We start from the raw sequence: 21,798 nt of genomic DNA, 5'->3' as shown, positions 1-21,798 counted from the left end.
GACGCGATCATGTGGAAAAGGCGAGGATACGTCACCTCTGCAGGAATGCCCATAAAACATCAGAAGGAGATAATGGAGCTAGTGGAGGCTATTGCCGCTCCACTAAAGGTGTCCATAATGAAATGCAAAGGACATGACGCAGGGCAAGGAAGAGTAAGTGCAGGAAACGAGGCAGCAGATTCTGCAGCCAAAAGAGCGGGAGGATACTCCCAAAACAGATGGTACTATCGAAAGAGATAGAATCACAACCAATGGCACTGGAGCCTAAAGACATTCTAGAAATGCAGAAAAAGGCAGGAGCCTATGAATGGAATCAGTGGCAGCGGAGCGGCGCCACAAAAGACAAAGATGGGATATGGAGGTCTCATCAAGGAAAGATAGCAGCATCAGCCGAGATGTGCAGAATGTTGCTACCTGAGGCACACAGACCAACACATGAAGGAAGAAAACAGACTCTCCTGAATCTGTCTGAGCTGTGGTGGCACCCCAATTTGAGGGACATGGTGACACATTTTTGTCAGGAATGCAGGGTGTGTGGAGAGCATAATGTTCAGAAACCATACACCACACTAAAAGGAGCGTACCCAGTCCCCACAGCTTGTTTTCAAGATATCAGTATAGATTATACTGATATGGGCGCAGAAAATGTGGTAGGGGGAAAAAGGTATCTTCTGGTGATGGTAGACAGGTTCTCTAGGTGGGTAGAAGCCATTCCCACCGGAAAGAGGACGCAAAAACAGTGGTGAAATGGCTCAAAACTGAACTCATCCCGAGGTATGGGGTCCCCAGGCAAATAAGGTCAGATAATGGCACACATTTTAACAACAAACTACTAAGAGAAGTAGAACAGGCCCTGGGAATCACTCATGCCTTCGGATCAGTTTATCATCCACAGTCACAGGGAATGGTGGAAAGAGCAAACCAGACATTGAAGGCTAAGATAGCCAAGGCATGTGCAGGAAGCAAGTTAACATGGGTAGAAGCGCTCCCATTGGCCCTCATGGCTATGAGGTCCTCAGAAGGACGAGAAACACATTTGACCCCACACGAAATAATGACAGGGAGAAAAATGCCAGGACCTCCACTAGATGGAGGCCACATGCCAATGTTAGATGTTCAGCAAATAGAAATGACAGACTATATGAAAAAGCTAACATCTCTGGTTTCAGCCCTTTCTACGCAGGTCCAGTTGGCGAACAGGAAACCGCAGGAGGAAGCAACACTACCTGTCAAGGTAGGCGACTGGGTCAGGGTCAAAGTTCACAAGAGGAAGTGGACTGACCCCAGGTGGTCCGGGCCTTACGAAGTAAGGGAGGTTACTTCACACTCGGTCCAGGTTAAAGGTAAAAAAGGAGCACCTTGGCACCACCTGACACATTGTGCCCCAGTCGCACCTCCTAGCCGCCCATTGGCAGAAATTAGAAAAGCAATCCAAAATGTATAGATGGAAGAGATGTTTTGGCGGGGAACAGCCCCCACATAGTACATCCATAACTTGGAAGGCAATGGGGTTTGGGAAAAAGACAACAGTTGTCCTAGCAGTAGTAGTAGTAGTGGGAGTTGCAGCATTAATTCTGGGGTTGGAACATGCGTATGGGGACCGAGACCACAAAGAACAATCACCCGGTAGTGTCCAACCACCTCTCAGTAACAAAGGAAATGAAACTAGACGAGAGAAAAGAAGAGCAGTTTGGGCAGTAGTGAAGCAACACACTAAGGGCCCATCCCCAAGGTGCGGTGCCAGATTGACTCTCCCCTATGTGAGAGACTCAACCACGTCATTTACCTTTGATTTGTGTCAGGCTATAGACTGCGGGGGGTATAATAGTTTCTACAAAAACACAGATGTGTACATCTGTGACGACTATCAAAAGGTAGAGGACTGTGAAAGGAGCGCTTCCGGACAGGTGAAAGGTAGTCTCTGTAACAGCTGGTATGACGCGGGTTGGACAACAGGAGGGTGGAAACCATGGGCGAGGTTGACAGACAAAAGAGATTGGTGGGTACAACAAGATGAATGGGAGATATTATCTATACAGCGGGACTATAGTTCAGACCCCACGAAAAATCCCATAACCCTGTCAGTAAATAGAGCAATTGGGAGCAGGAACGGTCAGGATGTGTGGATGTTAGCCATAGGTGTATGGATAGCAGGAAGTGACCAGATAACCCCCCTGCAGATAAATATTTTGGATCCCCTCACGCACACACAGAATGACACTGACATGGCAGAGACTACAGTAAAACCCCCTCTGAAGGAGGAAGACGTAATAGTGCAGGACTTCTCTAAAATGAGGGTGGAAGATGTGTTAGAGTTATCAGCAGGTGCAGGCCAGGACAATTTATGGATCAGGTGGCTAATACAGAATGCCAAAGAACAACACATGGAAGGGTGCGTGGCCTGTGCCACAGCTAGACCAGTCATGTTCACTAACCCGGCCCCGTTGTTTCCTAATGAGGACCCAGCAGGATATGCATGCATGTTGAACTTCACACACTCTAAGACAGCTTCCCGCAATTGTACTACCCTAGCATCCCTCTTTCCCCCAGGCTTTGAAAAACCAGGGTATTTTACCGCCATAAAGGGGGAGGGTGCAAGATATCACTGTTTCAATCTCACCGGATCAAGCAAGCCCACAATCAAACTAGGTGATATACCCCCAGACTGGTGTAATACAACTGTACAAAACAAAACAGCCCTAGGCCCAGTGGCTAGAATAGGACTATTCTACTATTGTGGTGGTCTTAGGTTGTACTCCCAGATAAAGTTCCCAAATCAAACGTCAGGAGTTTGTGCTATGGTTAGATTAGCTATGCCCATATCTTTGGTGGGGAGTAGAGTCCACTATACCCACCATAAGGCTGTGCAACTGACCGTAAAGAGAAGGCGCAGGGCCCGTAGTATGCAAGGCCCGGCTTTTGATCCATGGGCGGGAACCCCAACCTATATAGACAGCATAGGAGTTCCTAGGGGTGTCCCGAATGAATACAAATTGGCAGATCAAATAGCCGCAGGATTTGAGAATATACCACTGCTTTCAGCCATCTTCCCCGTCACTCCCAGCAAAAATGTAGATAGGATAAATTTTGTGCATTATAATGTTTTACGCTTGAGCAATGCAACTAGGGATGCCATCGAAGGCCTGGCCGAGCAGACGGCCCCAACGTCCCTCATGGCGCTCCAGAATAGGATGGCGCTGGACATGCTGTTGGCTGAAAAAGGAGGAGTCTGTTCCATGTTCGGAGAGATGTGCTGTACGGTCATCCCTAACAACACTGCCCCGGATGGGAAGGTCACCAGGGCTTTGAACCAACTTCGAGCCCTTTCCCAGGAGATGCATGACGCCTCAGGTGTATCAAATCCATTGGAGGGGTGGATGACAACCTTTTTTGGCAAATGGAAGAATCTTATCACTGCTTGTTTGACATCTATTGCTGTTTTTCTCGCTATTCTAGTTACCTGTGGGTGTTGCTGTGTGCCCTGCCTGCGGACCATGACATCCCGGCTCATCACCACTGCCTTGTCCAAAGAAAAGCGCCGCCTCCCTATTCCGCTGGGATGCTGCCATTACTCACCATGCCAGAGGACGGGGAGGACGTTGAGGCACTGCAGTTAGTGTAAAAGGTGTTCGCACCTAGTAGGTGCGAAAAGGGGAATTTGTGGGAAAATAATACAATGACTGAGGTGGTGATGAACAGGGCACTCAGGAACGGCCACGTAAAAGCTGGCTTAAAGTATATACTGAATTAACCAAAGACTAAATAAGAGTGTGTGTATGTGTGACATATTATACATTATGCTTTGCAGCTGGGTTACAGCTAGGAGGGAGAGAACAGACAGGGCTATCTTAGTCAGATATGCTACAGTGAGCACGGGAGGAGGAGATGGTGAGGCCAAGGACACTGAAGTTCAGGACGGTCTGATAACTCAGAGAACAGGACATACAAACTAAGGAGGGAGTGAACATAGCTGTCTGGTGAGGTAAATGATAACTGAAAATAATAAGAAGAAAGAGGGAAGAGGCAGAGCAGAGAGTGTAACCCAGCAACAGTATAGCTGACCAATCAGGCCCCACAAGGGGAACCAATATAACCCTGAGCACAATATTGTTTAAGTGCCTTTTGGGGGACCTCTGTACTAGACAAGTCTCCATCAGGTCCGTGCACGTGTAACTGCTCGGAAACGCATTTCATCTGTTGACCACAAGAATAAACGCTGTGTTAATACATCATGGAGTCAGTTGTCAGTTTATAGAAGGATTTCCCCAACACTAGATATCACAAAACTGTTGGGTAGGGCCTCATGTATTTGCTTGTATTACATCAAGTGACCTGCATGCCAAGCATGCAAGTTATCAAAGCAACACACTTCCCTGGGTGGACTTGAACCACCATCCTTTCAGCTAATAGCCAACTGCACTGATCTATTGCGCCACAGAGACTACGCCTGTCTGATGTTTAATGAACGGGAGCTCGATCTTTAAGCCACAAGCATTTGCTTTATGGCTTTTTGAGGTTGAGCTGCACATGTCTGCTTATCAGGCTATTTTCCTGTTTATATTTCCTTAGAAATTGGGGAAGCTGACTCATGCGGAAATGTAGAAGCTGGACGTGCATTGTATTTTTCTTACATCTCAATTGGATTCTGACTTTGAATTCAAATATTTGGCATCCAAGACAATTTTTAAACTGATGATGCACCAGTCATTGTGCTGGTGGTTTCTTGGTCACAGCAACAAGCTTGATCATTGACATACAGTTGCCCGCCACATATCACAAAACTGTTGGGTGGGGCCTTAAGTATTTGCTTGTATTACATCAAGTTTTCCAATAACATTAACAAGCATACGGTTGATTACGGTGCCTGTGTTTGTCATGATGTGGAAAGTTGTTAATTGCAGGTACTGTGGCCGAGTGGTCTAAGGCGATGGATTAAGGCTCCAGTCTCTCTGGAGGCGTGGGTTCAAATCCCACCACTGCCATTTGCATATATTACATAACTGGATGCCAACCAATGTGATGTCTTGCAGCTGTGTCATTTGGGCTGAACTTGGTGAAGTAACTAGAATCATCCATCAATCACCTTGCTGAGATTGTTCCTTGATAACCTGAGGTTCAACGATTGGTGAAACCTTCCTTTCCAGCACTTTGGGGTAGAAAATCAACAAATAGTTGTGATAATTAATCGTGATCTCCATATTGATCAAAGTAATTGTTGTTATCATTTTGGCCATAATCATGCAGCTCAAAGAGATTTTATCAACTTGCCAAAATTGAGATCTAATGTTTTATCAAACCAGGTTGGGCAAGTAACCTTTCTGCTGACTTCTTGTACAAAAAGAAAGTACCACAACCCAAAAACAGTTACTGCGACGGCTGGGAATCGAACCCAGGTCAACTGCTTGGAAGGCAGCTATGCTCACCACTATACCACCATCGCTGACAACTGCTGAAATATACTTGCTCTGCATGTGTTAGTGTCTGATGATGAACTCACAACCAAGACAACCCTAAAGAGAAGCACTTATGAACACAATGATCATCAGTGTCTTTATTTGAGGTGATCTGAATGTGATTACAACGACATCTTAAGTTACAGTCTTAACCAATAGAAACGTTTATGAACATTTGTGCAAACAGGTATAGAGCTGGTTTTCAGGTTGTCGTGGCCGAGTGGTTAGGGCGATGGACTAGAAATCCATTGGGGTCTCCCCCCGCAGGTTCAAATCCTGCCGACAACGAGCAGTGTTTTTTAAGAGTGGTAGCAAACTAATGACACATCCCAGTTTACCAAATCGCAGATGTGCCTTCATAAACAATATTGTCTTATCTCATAGGTACTGGAAGCAACCAGTCTCCACCAATATATTTCTTACTAATCTGTCTTACAAGATTTGCAGTGAACGTTGTTTTGTCCAGCAGAAAGGCAACAGGTGTGTTACTTTTCGACTATGATTTATACCATAGCAGTGCAATCATTTTGCCCAGGTTTGATTTCAAGCCACCGCATATTTCAATTTCCTTGCGGGAGTCATCCCAAAAGGATTAATAAAGATAAGTCTAAGTCTATCTCAGAAAAAAGTCAAAAAAAATCTGAAATTCTTCAGGGGGTGTAGCTCAGTGGTAGAGCTCATGCTTTACATGTATGAGTACCATGCATCTCCAGCAGGTATTATGGTAGAGTCTTTAAAAGAGCTGCAGAAGATATTACCTCCTGTGGTAATCTGACTGGTAGGGTTATAGAACGTAGTGGTAGACTAAGACCTCCTGTCACACAAACTAAGCAGTATGCGCTCCCTTTTATATCTCAGCCAATCACACAGCACAACAAGAACTTTAACAGTACATGTTTTGCAGTTTCTATTTTACTTTTATTTATTTGTACCATTGTGTAGAATGTTTATTGTATTATGCTCCAGTTCTTAAGGGTGTTACAGCAGGCAGGTATGAGCACTGTATATATTTCACTTCAGACACTGCTTTGTTAAACATCAACAAACAGGAAATGGACTTAATGTAATTTAACTTAATTAGCAGAGGATGATTTCGATCCATCGACCTCTGGGTTATGGGCCCAGCACGCTTTCGCTGCGCCACTCTGCTCTGTTTTCTAAGTCTCAGATTCATATTTTGAGGGAAGGTTTGGGAACCTGTGACAACCAAGGTTCAAGTTAAACATTTGGTAGACCTTGCCACTATCTTTTATGTGAGCTTCCTGATTACTCACACATTGATTATTCACATGTAACACTTGTGATTTTCTGGTGTTTTAAAAAGGGCATTGTGAGTACAGATATAAACATCAGTAAGGAGTCTACCAACTTGCCTCGTATCATTTTAGTTTGGACACCCAGGGAGGCTTACCGCGATGGTTTGGACTGGGTCGACTAGGGTTTTCTGCTGCACTCAAGCAGACGGCTGTACTCACTCTGGTTTCTCTTTATAACAGACAAGTCTTTAGGCTTTTACTAAAGACTTCCTTGGAGGAGAACGCCGATGAGTTGAAACTATTTTTGGTGGACTTTGCTGTTTTGGCCGAGCCTTTTGTACTTGTTTTTGCTTACCTTTGCTTTTACTCATGAGCTCTGTTTTTAATACCACCCAGAAAAGTGATTTTAGACCTTTGCCCGTGTCTGGTAACTACTACTAACCAATTTAAAAGTTTATGAACATTTGTGCAAACAGGTATAGTTCTGCTTTACAGGTTGCCATGGCCGAGAAGATGGACTAGAAGTTCATTGGGGTCTCCCCGCGCAGGTTCAAATCCTGCCGACAACAAAAGGCATTATTTAATGTTGGTGACAAACTAATGAGGCCTTCATGTATAATCTCTTGTCTGTCTGTCTCCACCAATGTATCTCTTAGCATTTATTTTTAGTCTGTGTTACAAGATTTGCAGTGAACTATTGTCTATTGTCCAGCAGAAAGGCAACAGGTGTGTTACTTTTCGACTATGATTTATACCATAGCAGTGCAAGCATTTTGCCCAGGTTTGATTTCCAGCCACCACAGTTGCATTTACAGGTTTTGAAGCCATATACAACATTAACATTACATGTTTTACCCAGGTTTCTTCTTTTATTCAGTGATATTTCAATATCCTTGTGGGAGTCATCCCAAAGGATTAATAAAAATAAGTCTAAATCTATCTCAGGAAAAAGAAAAAAAAATCTGAAAATCTTCAGGGGATGTGCTCACTACTATACCACCATCACTGGTCAACGCAAATGTTCACTTCAAATCTTGTAATACATCTGGGTGTTGAGACTGGAAGTGCGCTCCTGAAAGCACCTCCAGGGGGTCCTGTGTTATCACATTCACAAGAATGGAAAGTGCATATACATTTGCTAGCTCCCTTCGATAGCTCAGTTGGTAGAGCGTAGGACTGTAGAGGCTCAAAGCTGAAATCCGGCTTAAAGGAGAAGTTTTTTTCCAGAGTTTCCCTTCAGGGATCAATGAAGAATTTCTGATTCTGATGTAGAGACGGACAGACGACTCAAAAGCCTTATACTTCTTGCCGAGATATAACAAGAAACAAAAAAAAGAGGTGGGGTAGATATGAGCGCAGAAATCCTTTTACGACAGGCTTTACGTGATATTCATGAAACGTTTGTGTGAGACACTCTTTTCCATCATATTCAATAAATAAACCAGATTATTCAATCCATTCCTCTACTTCTATGCAAAGTAGTCTCATCCAGGACCCATCGCACCCTAAGCGAGAATCATAAACCTAGACCAATGAACAAGGAGAGTCATGTCCTGCTCATTGTTCCTCAAATCTTTTCCCAGTTTTTTTCTATTGCATGCTGTTGAAGCAGGATATGAAAATTGCCAACATGCTGTACTACAATTGTGCTGGCTCCTACTCTGGGTTAATTTAAGAATTAACTGGATTTTAAAGTATAGAGTAGGGTTGAAACAGCACATAGCGTCAGGGCTCGTCCGGGAGTTGAACCCGGGACCTCTCGCACCCGAAGCAAGAATCATACCCCTAGACCAGTGTTTCCCAAACTTAGGGTCGGGACCCAAAATGGGTCGCAGACCCGTTTTATTGGGTCGCCAATTGGCAGAGTAAAATGCATATCAATCTTAATTGAATGAGTTTTCTTTTTTTGCTACACTGGTCTGTTCAGCTCAGATGCTTTTTTTCTCTCTCTCTCTCTCTCTCTCTCTCTTCTCTTATCCTAGGAGGGGATAAGAAAATGAGTTGAGAAAGGGTTGAGACACAGAAAGGAGAATAGAGATCTTTTCTGTTTTTGTTTACTTTAATAATGGAATAAACATATTTTATATACATTTAAATTCATGGTTTGTTCCGTCTTTTGTCCACAGTTTAAAAAATGTAGATATTACAATGATTCATGGTGTATTTCTGTAAATTTGGGTCCCGGGGAGACACCAAATTTCTCTTTTGGGTCTTGAGCTGAAAAAGTTTGGGAACCACTGCCCTAGACCAACGAGCCACATTAAAACAGCATAATAGTAATTTTTCATCAAGTAAATGTGACCAGTCAGTGACTTGAAAGGCAATTGTTAAGTAGTTTGTTTGGCATGTGGTGTTTTTATGGCTCCACTGCCAGACTGAGCTTTATGATAATATTGGACGAAAGACTACTTTTGAAGCAAAACATTTTTACCAACATTGGAACTTGAATTTTGGTAAAAAGGAAATGCAGCTTGAATTTGTCACTGACTTGAAAGACTATGGTCAGGTAGATTGGCATGGGGTCTTTTCATGGCTCCACTGCCAGATTCAGCTTTCCGATATCATTTGACAACAGGAAACATTTGATACAAAGTATTTTTACCAAAACACAAACTTGATTTTGTCATTAAAAAGTGACGGTAAAATCGGGGGACGGGGGATTTTTCAAGCCCCACCCGCCCCCATCACCCAACACAATGCTAATGAAATACGCAACAAGCTTTAACTGATTCCACCTGTTTAGTTCTGACTCTGGGGACAGAAAGCAGACCTGTCCCAGATGACCTGAGAGGTCTGGGGGGGTCATAGTGTAGTAGCAGATCAGAAATGTATTTTGGCCCTAAACCATTTAGAGATTTATAAACTAGCAAGAGTACTTTGAAATCAATTCTTTGAGACACAGGAAGCCAGTGTAAAGACTTCAGAACTGGAGTGATGTGATCCAGTCTCTTGGTCTTAGTGAGGACCCGAGCAGCAGCGTTCTGAATCAGCTGCAGCTGTCTGATTGATTTTTTAGGGAGACCTGTAAAGACCCCGTTACAGTAGTCAAGTCTACTGAAGATAAAGGCATGGACAAGTTTTTCCAAATCCTGTTGACACATAAGTCCTTTAACCCTTGATATATTCTTAAGGTGATAGTAGGCTGACTTTGTAATTGTCTTAATGTGGCTGTTAAAATTCAGGTCTGAGTCCATGACTACACCAAGATTTCTGGCTTTGTCTGTTGTTTTTAACATTGTGGTTTGAAGCTGAGCGCAGACTTTTAATCGTTCCTCTTTTGCTCCAAAAACAACCACCTCAGTTTTTCCTTCATTTAATTTCAGAAAGTTCTGGCACATCCAGCCGTTAATTTGTTCAATGCACTTAGTCAGTTTTTGTATTGGACTATAGTCCCCTGGCGATAAGGTTATGTAAATTTGTGTGTCGTCCGCATAACTATGGTAACTTATTTTGTTGTTCTCCATAATCTGGGCCAGTGGGAGTATGTAGATGTTAAACAGAAGAGGCCCCAGAATAGAGCCTTGGGGAACTCCACACGTCATATTTGTATGCTCGGATGTATAATTACCTATTGTCACAAAGTAATCCCTATTCTGTAAGTAGGTTTCAAACCAGTTTAAAGGTAGCTGAAAGGTATCAAAACTGTTGTTTAGTGACAGGAAATGGCTAAGTTGTAGAAAAACCGCTTTTTCAATGATTTTACTTAAAAACGGAAGGTTTGATATCGGCCTATAGTTGCTCATTATTGATGTGTCTAGATTGTTCTTTTTTAATAGAGGCTTGATTACTGCAGTTTACAGGGCCTGTGGAAAGATACCTGAAAGAAGAGACGTGTTCACAATCTGTAGAAGATCAGAAGCCAAACAAGTTGAAACACTTTTGAAAACACCCGTTGGTAGAATATCAAGGCAACAGGAGGAGGATTTCAGATGTTGTATAATGTCCTCCAGGTTTTCATGGTTGATTATATGAAATTCTGTCATATTGGAAATAGTTTTGCTTGAACACTGTGACAACACATGTCCTGTACTTGATATGGAGGCACTGACTGTTTGTCTAATCTTCAGAATTTTGTCTTTGAAGAAGGATGCAAAGTCATTGCAGGCCTTGGTAGATAAAAGTTCAGATGCTACTGGCACTGGAGGGTTTGTTAACCTATCAACAGTAGCAAACAAAGCACGTGAATTATTATTGTTTCTAGAGATAATATCAGAGAAGAAGGACCTTCTTGCATTCCTCAGTTCCAAATTATAAATGCGAAGTCTCTCTTTATAGGTGTTATAATGGACCAGGAGATTTGTTTTTCGCCACCTTCGTTCAGCTTTTCGACACTCTTTTTTCTGTTCTCACCAGTGGGACATTTCTCCATGGAGACCTTTTCTTACCAGAGACAACTTTGACCTTAGTGGGAGCAATAGCATCAATAACATTTGTAATTTTACAGTTGAAATTATCTACAAGCTCAGTCACTGATAGCCCAGAGAGGGCGGGTGTGGAGGAAAAAAGCTGAATAAATGTTTCACTGGTGTTTTCAGTGATATACCGTTTTCTGATTATCTTTGTTTGGACACTTTTGGGCACAGAGATAGAGCCGTTAAAGAAAACACAGGAATGATCAGACAGAGCAACGTCAGTCACCAAAACCTTGGAAATGTTCAGACCTTTGGAGACAATCAAGTCCAGAGTGTGTCCCTTATTGTGAATGGGCTCTGTCACATGCTGAGTCAGTCCATAGTTCTCAAAAACACAACACAGTTCTTTGGTCCCCCTGTCCTGGGGGTTGTCAACATGAATGTTAAAATCACCCGCAATGATTACACAATCAAAGTCAATACAAATTATAGACAGCAGTTCAGTGAAGTCATCAATGAAGGTTGCACAATATTTAGGTGGCCTGTAGATATTTAGAAATATCGCTTGAGGGGAAGATCTTAATTGAAGAGCAACATATTCAAAAGAAACAAAATTTCCATAACATATTTTCGTACAGTGGAATGAGTCATTAAACAAAATAGCAACTCCACCTCCTTTCTTATTCACTCTATTCTCACTCATAAAACTGAAGTTTGGGGGAGCTGACTCAATAAGAACAGCAGCGCTGTTATTATGGTCTAACCAGGTTTCAGTTAAAAACATAAAATCTAGATTGTGCTTAATAATAAAATCATTGATTAAAAATGATTTTCCTGCCAAAGACCTGACGTTTAGTAAGGCTAGTGTTAGTGTGTTTTCATTTTTTGGGACAGGCTGTAGCTGACGAGGAATGGATGCTAAATTTGCTAAGTTTGCAGTTAAGTGCTTATTCACCATTCTTTTCCTATTACCTATCACAACATAAATTGAGGAAGAATTGAATCCACAGGGCCCAGGCTTGTCTTGGAAAAAGTCATTAGTATCACTAGTCCTGCAGCCAAGGCCCAACACATATCAGATAGTGCTTGCCAGATTTTGCACACAAGCGTCCTTATCAGTCTGGGGGGAAGGAGTTTTCTGACATCCTGGTAGTGGTGCTTGGCGTTTTACTTTTGCCCGGGGTTGAGCCATGGGGGTAGGAAGGGGTGTATAATTGATGGGGGAAAGGGAAAGGGAGTGTGGAGACATCAGTAGAGACAGCGATGAATCCTCAGAAGGTTCGGGGTTGGTAGGGGGGTTTGAGGGGTGCTGAACGGGTGAAGAGGGGAGTGGAGGTTTCGTGTCTCTGCTCTCTGGTCTCCCAGGGTCAAATCTTTGCACAGGTGGGGGCTGTGCTGGATCACTGCCGCACTTTGTTGTGTCTTCCTTTTGTTTTGATTCGTCTTGTCTCGTGTCCTTGGCAGAGGGAGCAGATGTGTAGCGCAGAAAGTAAAGCAGATTAGAGGTGAACAGCTTTACTGCCGGATTTTGCGGTAATCCTGCAGGACACAAGTCCATCTCGAAGTATAGTCCTGTACTTTACCCTTTACTTTCCTTCTCGGATTCTTGTGTAAATCACAGAGTCTGATACAAATGGCTTCCACCAAGCGGCAGCAGTCTGGCCACTGGGCAGGGGAGGCAATGGATCCCAGCACACACCGCTTCAGGCTCTCCACACCAGGAGTAAACTCTGCCCGTAGTTTTGGAGACCTGAACTTTCCTGCTATGAGCCTGTCTTGGTGTCTGGCAGCAAACACCACCCGTTGCTGGTCCTATGGCAGCAGGCTCTGCCAGAGGTCAGTGATGGTGCTGGCATGTTGGTTGCTCAAGGTCAAACCAGTATGGTTCTTCAGACCCACCAGATACTCTGCTGGGCTGTCCACAAGAGCCATTCCCGGCATGTTGTGTTCATCCACAGCCTGAAAAACAACATCAGACCAACGATTAAAAGTTATCACTAATATTACGCACACAATACTATGGAATAATTACCCATTTAGGTATTCTTTTTCTTAGCTATTCTTTAATCTCTCTTACTAGTTGTTCTTCAGGCATGGAGGCAGCAGCAGGCTGGGTAGCTGGGGTAGACACAGAGGCAGCAGCAGGCTGGGTAGCTGGGGAGGACACTGAGGCGGCAGCAGGTTGGGAAGCTGGGGTGGACACTGAGGTAGCAGCAGGCTGGGTGGACACAGACGTAGCAGCAGGCTGGCTGGATGAATCAACACACTGGCCTGGAACAGATGCTGATATCAGGTTCACAACTGTTGGGTCTAGATCCTGGTCCTCAAAGCCTTCATCTTCCTGCTCCTCCCCAATGTTGATATCTTCCAACAGCTCATCTGTCTTCTCAGAGTCTGGGTTCATGTCCTGAATGGGCTGCCCTGTCTGATTATACAAGTAGTCAACACCAATAAGCTCTCCTGGGTGGTGGACAACATAATAAAGAGAGATCTTATAAGGATGAATGAGCACAAATGCATAAATAAACAATAATATGTAAATGCAGAGTTAATGAATGCTGAATAACATGCCTGCTGCTTAACATACCGGTGTTTTGGGAGGGAGACTATTGGTGTTGACCGACTGGACAAGGTCTCCAGAGTAGCTGAGGAGATGCGAGGGTTTTGGTGGCAAGAGACTGTGCAGCCTGGTCCTGGTTCCACCTGCTCAGGCCTTCTAGCAGAAACAGCTGAAAGTTTAGGCTGTTGGCCTTTGTTCCTGAAATTAAAGTTGTACTGTGTTAACATTTTGCATTCCCTCATTACTGAGAAGAATATTAAACACTATATTATAATATAATGTAATATATTATTATTTTTCATTAAATAGTAGTGGTGGGTATCATTTCAAGGGATAATTTGGGTGGCACTCGACCAGCAGAGGGTCCAGCACCAGTTGGAGCAGCAGGGTCAGCAGCAGTTGACGGAGCTGGGCCAGCTGCAGCAGCAGGTGTGGCTGTCTGCACATTAGTTTTCTAATAAAAATATCAAAGAAATCAACAGCCACAGATATAAGTCAATTTCAATCATTTAAGTATCCCAATTAACTTTACCTTCTTAGTGTGAAATCCACACGTGCAGACCTGTGCTCCACCAAAAAGAGACATCTGTCCCCGCTGCTGGAGTGGACACTTCTCTATCTGTAATTCACCAAAATTAAAATGCACCAGAATGTTACATGACATTAATTAATTGTTGATAGTTGTTAAAAAAACATGTAAAAAGCTGTACCTTAAGATAGAGCTCATGCCATCTCTTTAACTAGGGGTTGGTCTATTCCCAGCATCAGTAGGCCAGACCCCTGTAGAGGCAAACGTCCTCAGCCGGGACAGCCATTCATCGTCCCCCATGGCACGATGCTTCTTAGCCTTAGATGCCATCTGAGATTAAAACTGAATAGGACAATAGGACAATAATGTCAATAGCTTAAGAATACAAACTGACCATGTGACAGATGTGTAATCTGTCATGTCCTGCCTTCTGAAGCTCTAGCCAGGCGCCATTCCTCGCCTAAAACAACATGAGTCATTCCAGTAAGTGAAAAGGAAACTCACATCTACAAAGATAAATTTGACTGACGTGACTCCCTGATGGTCTAGTGGCTAGGATTCGGCACTCTCACCGCCGCGGCCCGGGTTCAATTCCCGGTCAGGGAATGTTAAGGACTTCACAGACTGTAAACAAAACTGTAATTTTACATACATTTTCCTTTCAACTTTACAGATTTTTTCTGTATTTTTTAAATACAAAAAAACACCAATACATTACTAAAATAAAGTGTGAATTTAAGGGACAACTAGCACGTGTGAAACCACCTGTGGGAGTGGAACATGGATGTGTAGAGATGGGTTTTCAAACAATGCATCTTTTGACATTTTGACATGTCACAGTAGGAAAAGCAAAGGTATAAATAAAAATGAATTATGGCTCAACTCAATTTACATTTTTACAGTAGACATAAGGCATTACAAAGTCAAGAAACTAGGTGCTGATAGTGAAGGACAGATGAAGCTTTGGTGAAGCACTGAACCACTTAGAGCAGGGGTATTCAATTAAATTTCTAAGAGGTCCAGATAGAGAAGATTTTGTCACGCAAAGGTCCACAATATCACAATGACTAACTTGCGTTATCATTCAGTACCACAGCTTAATAGTTGTATGAAAATATGTAAGTATCCTAGTCAACAAATTACTGTCAAAATAAAAGTACAATTCAATAATATTTCAACAATATTTATTGTCAGTTTATTTATTGAACTGTAGGGATCATAAATAATAAGTACTCTAATAAAATGAAGGCTGCATTTAAAAATAAATGATAAATACATCTCAAAATAAAGTGCTAAATTTAAAAAAAAATTAAATAAAATGTATAGCTTGAGTGTCCCTTTTACTTTTTAGTTAACTCCATTTCACATCTTAAGTTTGAACAAATATATAATGTCAACAGCTTTAACACCTCCTTTTCTCTTTATTTCCCTTTTATATCCCACTTCCCCACTTTATCTTCCTTAGTGAGAAAAGTGAGCCCTTACTTGTCCTGCCAGGATTTTAAATCTGGGCTGGAAAGGTGTCAGGGCCATTCTCATGCACATGTGTAGGTGCTCATTGGTGAGCCTGGATCGATATTTGCTTTTAATAATGTTCATTGTGGAGAAAGCTGCCTCACAGTTGTATGTGGAGCCAAACATGGTAAAGATGTACACGGCTACTTTCCTCAGACCTGGGAAAGCGGTCTCTGAGACCATTTGAAGCCAGAAAGTGGCAGGAGTAGTTTTTCCAAAATGCTCTTTCAAGGCCACATCTGCTTGGAGATCCACCAGTTGCATCTGGAGAGGCCCAGCATTTGCCCACTTGAAGAGCTGTGTGACTTCGTTTGAGAACCCCCTGACATCCGTGATGAGGAATGGGTTCTGAATGAACAAGGTGAGCTGCTGTCCGAGGCTGAAGCTGTCAAAACGCTTTCTGAAGTTTACAATCAGCCTGCCAACAAAGTCAACAAAAGAAGACACATCTCTCTCACCCTGAACCTGTTCCTTCACTGTTGGGAAGTGTGAAAAGTCTCCCTGCAGGTCTTCCCTAAACAACGCAAGTTTCCTCTGAAAGGAGCGGACAACTGTCATCAGGTCACAAACTGAACTGTCCTTGCCCTGTAGCTTTAAATTCAGTTCCTTCAGGTGTGAAGTGATATCAACCAAAAATGCCACAATATCCATCTTCTTGACATTCTTCAAAAAGAGAGAAAATGTTGTTGCCTTCTGGCTGTTCAGCTGTGCCAAGAAAGCTGCAATTTCCCCTCTTATGGACCAAAAGCGCTCCAACACCCTACCTTTGCTGAGCCATCTTACATTGTTGTGTAGCAGAAGGTCGTCAGCATTTGCATTAACTTCTCTGAGGAATTCCCTGAGCATGCGATGCTGATGGGAAGAGGATGCTCTGAGAAAGTTTATCATTCTCATCATTGTGTTTATCACCTCAGCATACTCGGCTGACAGGGTGGAGCACAGGACTGATTGATGAATTATGCAATGGTAAGAGATGAGCTGAGGATTGTCCTCTTTCATTCTTGCCACAGCGCCTCTCTCTCTCCCTACCATGGCTGGGGCTCCATCTGTGGTTATTGAAACCACTTGATTCAGCTCTATTGCCCTCTTTGTTAACATCTCCTTTATGGCCAGGTAGATGTCCTCTCCTCTTGTACTGGTCTGAAGGGGTGTGACACCTAACAGATCTTCACAGAACTCTTCTTTGTCCTTGTTGAAGAACCTTACAAAAACTAACAGCTGAGCATTGTCAGACACATCAGTGGACTCATCTACAGCTAAGCCAATGCATGGTGCCTTGTGAATCGCTTCATCCAGCTGAGCCAGCACATCCTGGGTTAATATTTCTGTTTTCTGTGTGGCTGAGGATGCTGACATAGGTATTTGTTTGATTTTTTCACACAAGTCTTCTTTTTGTTTTCCCTCAAGTAAGGTTTCAGCTACAGCACTCATGCACTCCTTGACAACCCCTCCATCAGTAAATGGTTTTTTATGTTTACCCAAAATCCAGGCAACTTTAAGGGAACATTCATTAGCACGTTGTTGAGCAGTGAATGAATGCGTCAGGATTCTGCTGGATCAATCATATTGGGCTTTTAGATCGTTTATTTTCTGTGCCCTCGGTCCCGATGTCAGTGGGTATATTTGGTCAAAAGTTTTGTGCTTTGTCTCATAGTGGCGCTTCACATTGCTGCTTTTAATAATTGCGACAGTCTCTGAACATATGAGACATACCGGTTTTAAACTGCCCGTGGGAAGAATGAACATGTAAGAATCTGTCCATTCTTCATTGAAAGCTCTGTTTTCGCTGTCCACTTTTCTTTTTTTAGAGCACGCCATGTAAAACGGGGTGTCTTTCGCTTTGTCTCTCCCTGTGTGTGTGTGCATATCTCGCTCGAGTTGCAGTGGTTAACGGAATGCACAGATTTGATTAGCTTAATATCGTCACGTGACATGCTTTACAACACATGCTATTGGTCTGTGAGTTTCCTGGGCAGTGCCAGAGTGCTGAACCAGTACCATAAATGCCAGAAAGGCTACGCAGGTTAAATTAGAAACGCTCCGTCAAAAGTCAATAATTCACAATAATGTATTGGTTTTGATCCGGGTCCGGACAGTACGGCTGCTGGGTCCGGATCCGGACCACGGTCCGCCTATTAGTGACCTCTGACTTAGAGGAATTGGTTTGAAAATGGGTTCATTACTAGAAGCTTCAGTAACAGCGACCTCGCCTGGGGAAGGGCCAAGGCTGCATCCAAATGATCCCGACAAGATAGTGGACAGGAGGCTTTAGACTAGTGACACTCACATGTACTAACAATGGGATAGCATTCTTTTTAAATAAAGATTGCTGGATTTGTGTATTGTATAATTGGGTATTAGGTAAAGAGTGCTTGGGGAAACAGAGGATGCGCTGGTAAAATATGGCACAAGTTGGGTGTGCTTGTGTAACTATGGCCGGGGGGTATGTAGGACAGTATGTATGTCCCACATACCCCCCACATATAATCCCACATATAATCAATTTTTATTAAGGAACATTATTTTTACTTAATTTCCATATTGTTCCTCCTCTCTCACACACACACACACACACACACACACACACACACACACACACACACACACACACACACACACACACACACACACACTTAAGAGGAGGACAAGTCTTTCTTCTGCAAACATACTGTATCTTTGCATCTCCTCCACAGCTCTCTCTACCTCAACACACACACACACACACACACAACACAACACACACACACACACACACACACACACAAGTTCACCCTGGAGAAAGATATGAAGGGAGAGAAAAGAAGATGAGACACACACACACACGCACACACACACAAAAGATTTTTTTCTATGTGCCAAAACCGGTGGCTTGGCGCCCGTAGTCTCTCTAAACCAGCCCGTCTGCCTCACCTACGCATTTCAAGTCAAAAATTCATAAGGTGACACAAAACTGTCAGAGCATGTTGATGCGACTCCAAAATGATGAAGCTGCGTGCGTGGATGAGGGGCGCACGAAACGCGCGCGCATACACACACACACACCACACACACAGGTCAACTAACAAACAAGAGCACATTCTCTCTCACTCTCTCACACATACACACAAACACACACACACACACACACACACACACACACACACACACACAACGCAAATATTTTCAAGTTCAATTCGTGTCTTCAGCGCAATGATAGGCTACTCTTCCTACAGGGTCAACCCTATTTTTGAGCACCGAATCATCACAATAAAGCACAACAGCTACAAATTCAAAACTGGTATCACTTCACCATCGCGACAACATTCCGATTTGACATGTACCAGACATTTGAGCTAAGGCATGCGGGAGATAAAACACCCCCGGGGAGCTCACAACCAACAGCCTGTTCATACTGCACTTTGCATCCAAAGTCCGCATTCCTTGGCGGTGAAGTAAGGCAATCCTTCACCTTTAACAACTTGACCGATTCCAAGAACAAAAAAAGCAAACGGTTCAGTCATTTCGGAGATGGATCATCCGCAACCGCCTAGTGCGTCAGGCTGCTTTACCCCGGTTGCGCAAAACAAGCCATGCGATGTTTTGAAGCGCAACAAAATGAATCTACAAAAGAAGGATTTTTCCCGCAGCAAAGATGCTCCATGTGTGCTCGTGTTAGAGATCGGTGGAGGGTACAGGAAGGCAAGGAGAGGAAAGGGGCAGAGTTGGAAGGAGACGGAGAAGGAGAGAAATGTAGGATGTAGGAAAAGAATAAAGCTCTAAGACGAGAAGAGAGATGATTAACAACCACAACAAGTTTGGCTGTACTTACTGATCAAACCGCCGATCGCGTTCGTCCGGCTTGGCATTTTTTTAGGATGTCAGAGTTGCAGCGGAAGACACTTCCATTCCCGGCGGGCTTGTCCGACAGCAGCAGCAGCACCGGTTCCGAAGCTCAGCTTTGCAGTTCCGTGCGCACAGGAGAACAGCGCTCAGCATGAATGAGAGGAGAGCTGCGGTTAGTCTCCGGCATCCCCTTGGTTGGGGGAAAAGAGAGAGAGAGAGAGAGAGAGAGAGAGAGAGAGAGAGACAATTTCAGATAAAAGCATTGCCGTTCATATTAAAACTTTTTTTTTTCTGATACCAATACACAGGCTACTGTGAAATAAGACAATCCAGTCAATTGTTTGTGGGCCGCCTATCTCTCCATCCACGCCATGGATTGAAAACTAGCCTACATTTGCATGGGTGCGCCATATTTTCCTTGCAAATCAATCCGCGCATAGGCTACTGGGTTTCCAGGATGGGGAAAAAAATAACATTAAAGCATGTAAATATGTTCTAGAAAGACTAAAGTATGAATGAAACTTTAAGAAAATGAGCATGACGTGGGTCTTTTAATAACTTCACCGCCTCATTTAACAATGACCTGCTCATTGTTGGGCTCCATGTAACTTTTCTCAATCTGGTGGCATTGAACGGGATTGACAGTTGGACTTCATTATTCCCAAACTGTTAAAGTCCCAAAGAAGTCCAATGGAGATGCCGAGGATTGAACCCGGGGCCTCATACATGCAAAGCATGCGCTCTACCACTGAGCTACATGCCCTTTCCGTGGAGAAACAGCAGTCAACTGAACATGATTTAACTCGGGCTATGCTGACGCGATCTTAATATTGTATAGAGAATATAATGGATAATAAAAATATAATAGAAACTAATGTAGCCTACTACAAACACATACTAAATGAATGAGTACGATGTAGGTTATTCGCTGTGTCAGTGTCTGTAGCTTCATTAACGCTTAATTACATGCCCAGCACCAGAAAGCTAGCAATTAGCATTAGCAACATAGTGGAGCATTTAGTTGCTAGGCCCTAGCCTCGTGAGCTGGATCCTCTCTGTTCCGATGTTCCAACTTGTTCCAACTTCAACCAATCACAGAACGGTGCGTCTGTTCCGATTGTTCCGAATGCCAAGTTCTCGACTAATCACACGAGACACGTTTTAGCCCACCAATCAGATGGCTCATTTTGTTCCAACAACCGCCATCTTGGATTCCTCGCTAAGCGCGCTGTCATTCTGCCTTCGCAACTGACAGCAACGCTTGAGTAAGTACACCCTTCTTCATATTCTTATTAAAAATGAATGCATAACACTGTATAAGCTATTATTTATGTCTGTTGTTAGTCCCACTGACTTCACGCTGTGTTTTTACTGAAATATCCGAGTGTTTGTTGCTTGCAAAACGGCCGTACTGTACAAGTCCGCCGTCAGTATAACTCCGGTCCGCTTCGGACTCTTTGTGCACATTTAACGTGTCTAAATGAGTGCATAAGGCTGTATTAACTAGTACTTATTTCTGTCTTTAGTCCCACTGACTTAACGCTGTGTTTTTACGTCTATTTGTGTAATATCCGAGTATTGTTGCTAGCTAAAGTGCCGTACTGTACATGTTAGCATGTCCGCCGTCAGTGTAACTCCGGTCCGCTTCGGACTTATTGTGCACAAAAAACGTGTCTAAATGAGTGCATAACGCCGTATAAACTAGTACTTATTTCTGTCTTTAGTCCCACTGACTTAACGCTGTGTTTTTACGGAGGTATTGTTGGATTTTAAAATTGTATATGTGCTTAAACATTGTGGGTGATTTGCATAATACATTCAAGTCAAAAGGTAAAAGCATTATTTCAGCATAAATGAAGACATGTTGGTCATGCATTAGGTTGTTGTCATAAGTATATAGTTTGTTGTTTGTTACATTAAGATGTTTTGCAATAATTCTGTTTTATAATATAAGATGTTCTGTTACATTTAGTTATAATCCAGCTCTACAAATGTGTCAGAAGTTGAATTGATGATGTTAGAGAGACACATTCTGTCTCTGGTTCCAGTCCTTCTTTATGACCCACTGATCTTTTGCTTTGCCAGTCCTGAAGTGAGGGTCATAAACCTTCAGTCACATTCCAATCTAAAAGATAACGATTAAGCACACAAACACATCACCTCACTGTGACCCCAAGACCCCACCCTTTGTGAATAAGACCAGGGGGTCCAGGAGCAGAGAGTCAGACAAATTGGGGGAGAGCCGTGTTAGGTTGACTCTGTATTTGTCTCTAGGATATCCTATGTAATAAAATGGATTCACACATCCACA

General features: G+C 43.2%; 3 non-coding genes across 3 annotated transcripts; 1 reads left to right on the top strand and 2 right to left on the bottom strand.

The window, feature by feature from the left end:
* Positions 1-5,368: 5,368 nt before the first annotated feature.
* trnag-ucc (transfer RNA glycine (anticodon UCC)) lies at positions 5,369-5,440 on the bottom strand. Its single transcript has one exon. It is a non-coding gene; the product is annotated as a tRNA-Gly (tRNA).
* A 1,484-nt stretch (positions 5,441-6,924) lies between these two features.
* On the top strand, positions 6,925-7,041 carry LOC116676174 (U5 spliceosomal RNA). The gene has a single exon (XR_004328606.1). It is a non-coding gene; the product is annotated as a U5 spliceosomal RNA (small nuclear RNA).
* A 13,137-nt stretch (positions 7,042-20,178) lies between these two features.
* trnaa-ugc (transfer RNA alanine (anticodon UGC)) lies at positions 20,179-20,250 on the bottom strand. The gene has a single exon. It is a non-coding gene; the product is annotated as a tRNA-Ala (tRNA).
* Between the last annotated feature and the right edge of the window lie 1,548 nt (positions 20,251-21,798).

This window comes from Etheostoma spectabile, unplaced genomic scaffold (assembly GCF_008692095.1).
Source record: "Etheostoma spectabile isolate EspeVRDwgs_2016 unplaced genomic scaffold, UIUC_Espe_1.0 scaffold00002806, whole genome shotgun sequence".
NCBI classification, from domain to species: domain Eukaryota; kingdom Metazoa; phylum Chordata; class Actinopteri; order Perciformes; family Percidae; genus Etheostoma; species Etheostoma spectabile.
Note: the sequence above shows the minus strand (reverse complement) of the source record. Positions and strands in the feature narration are given on the sequence as shown.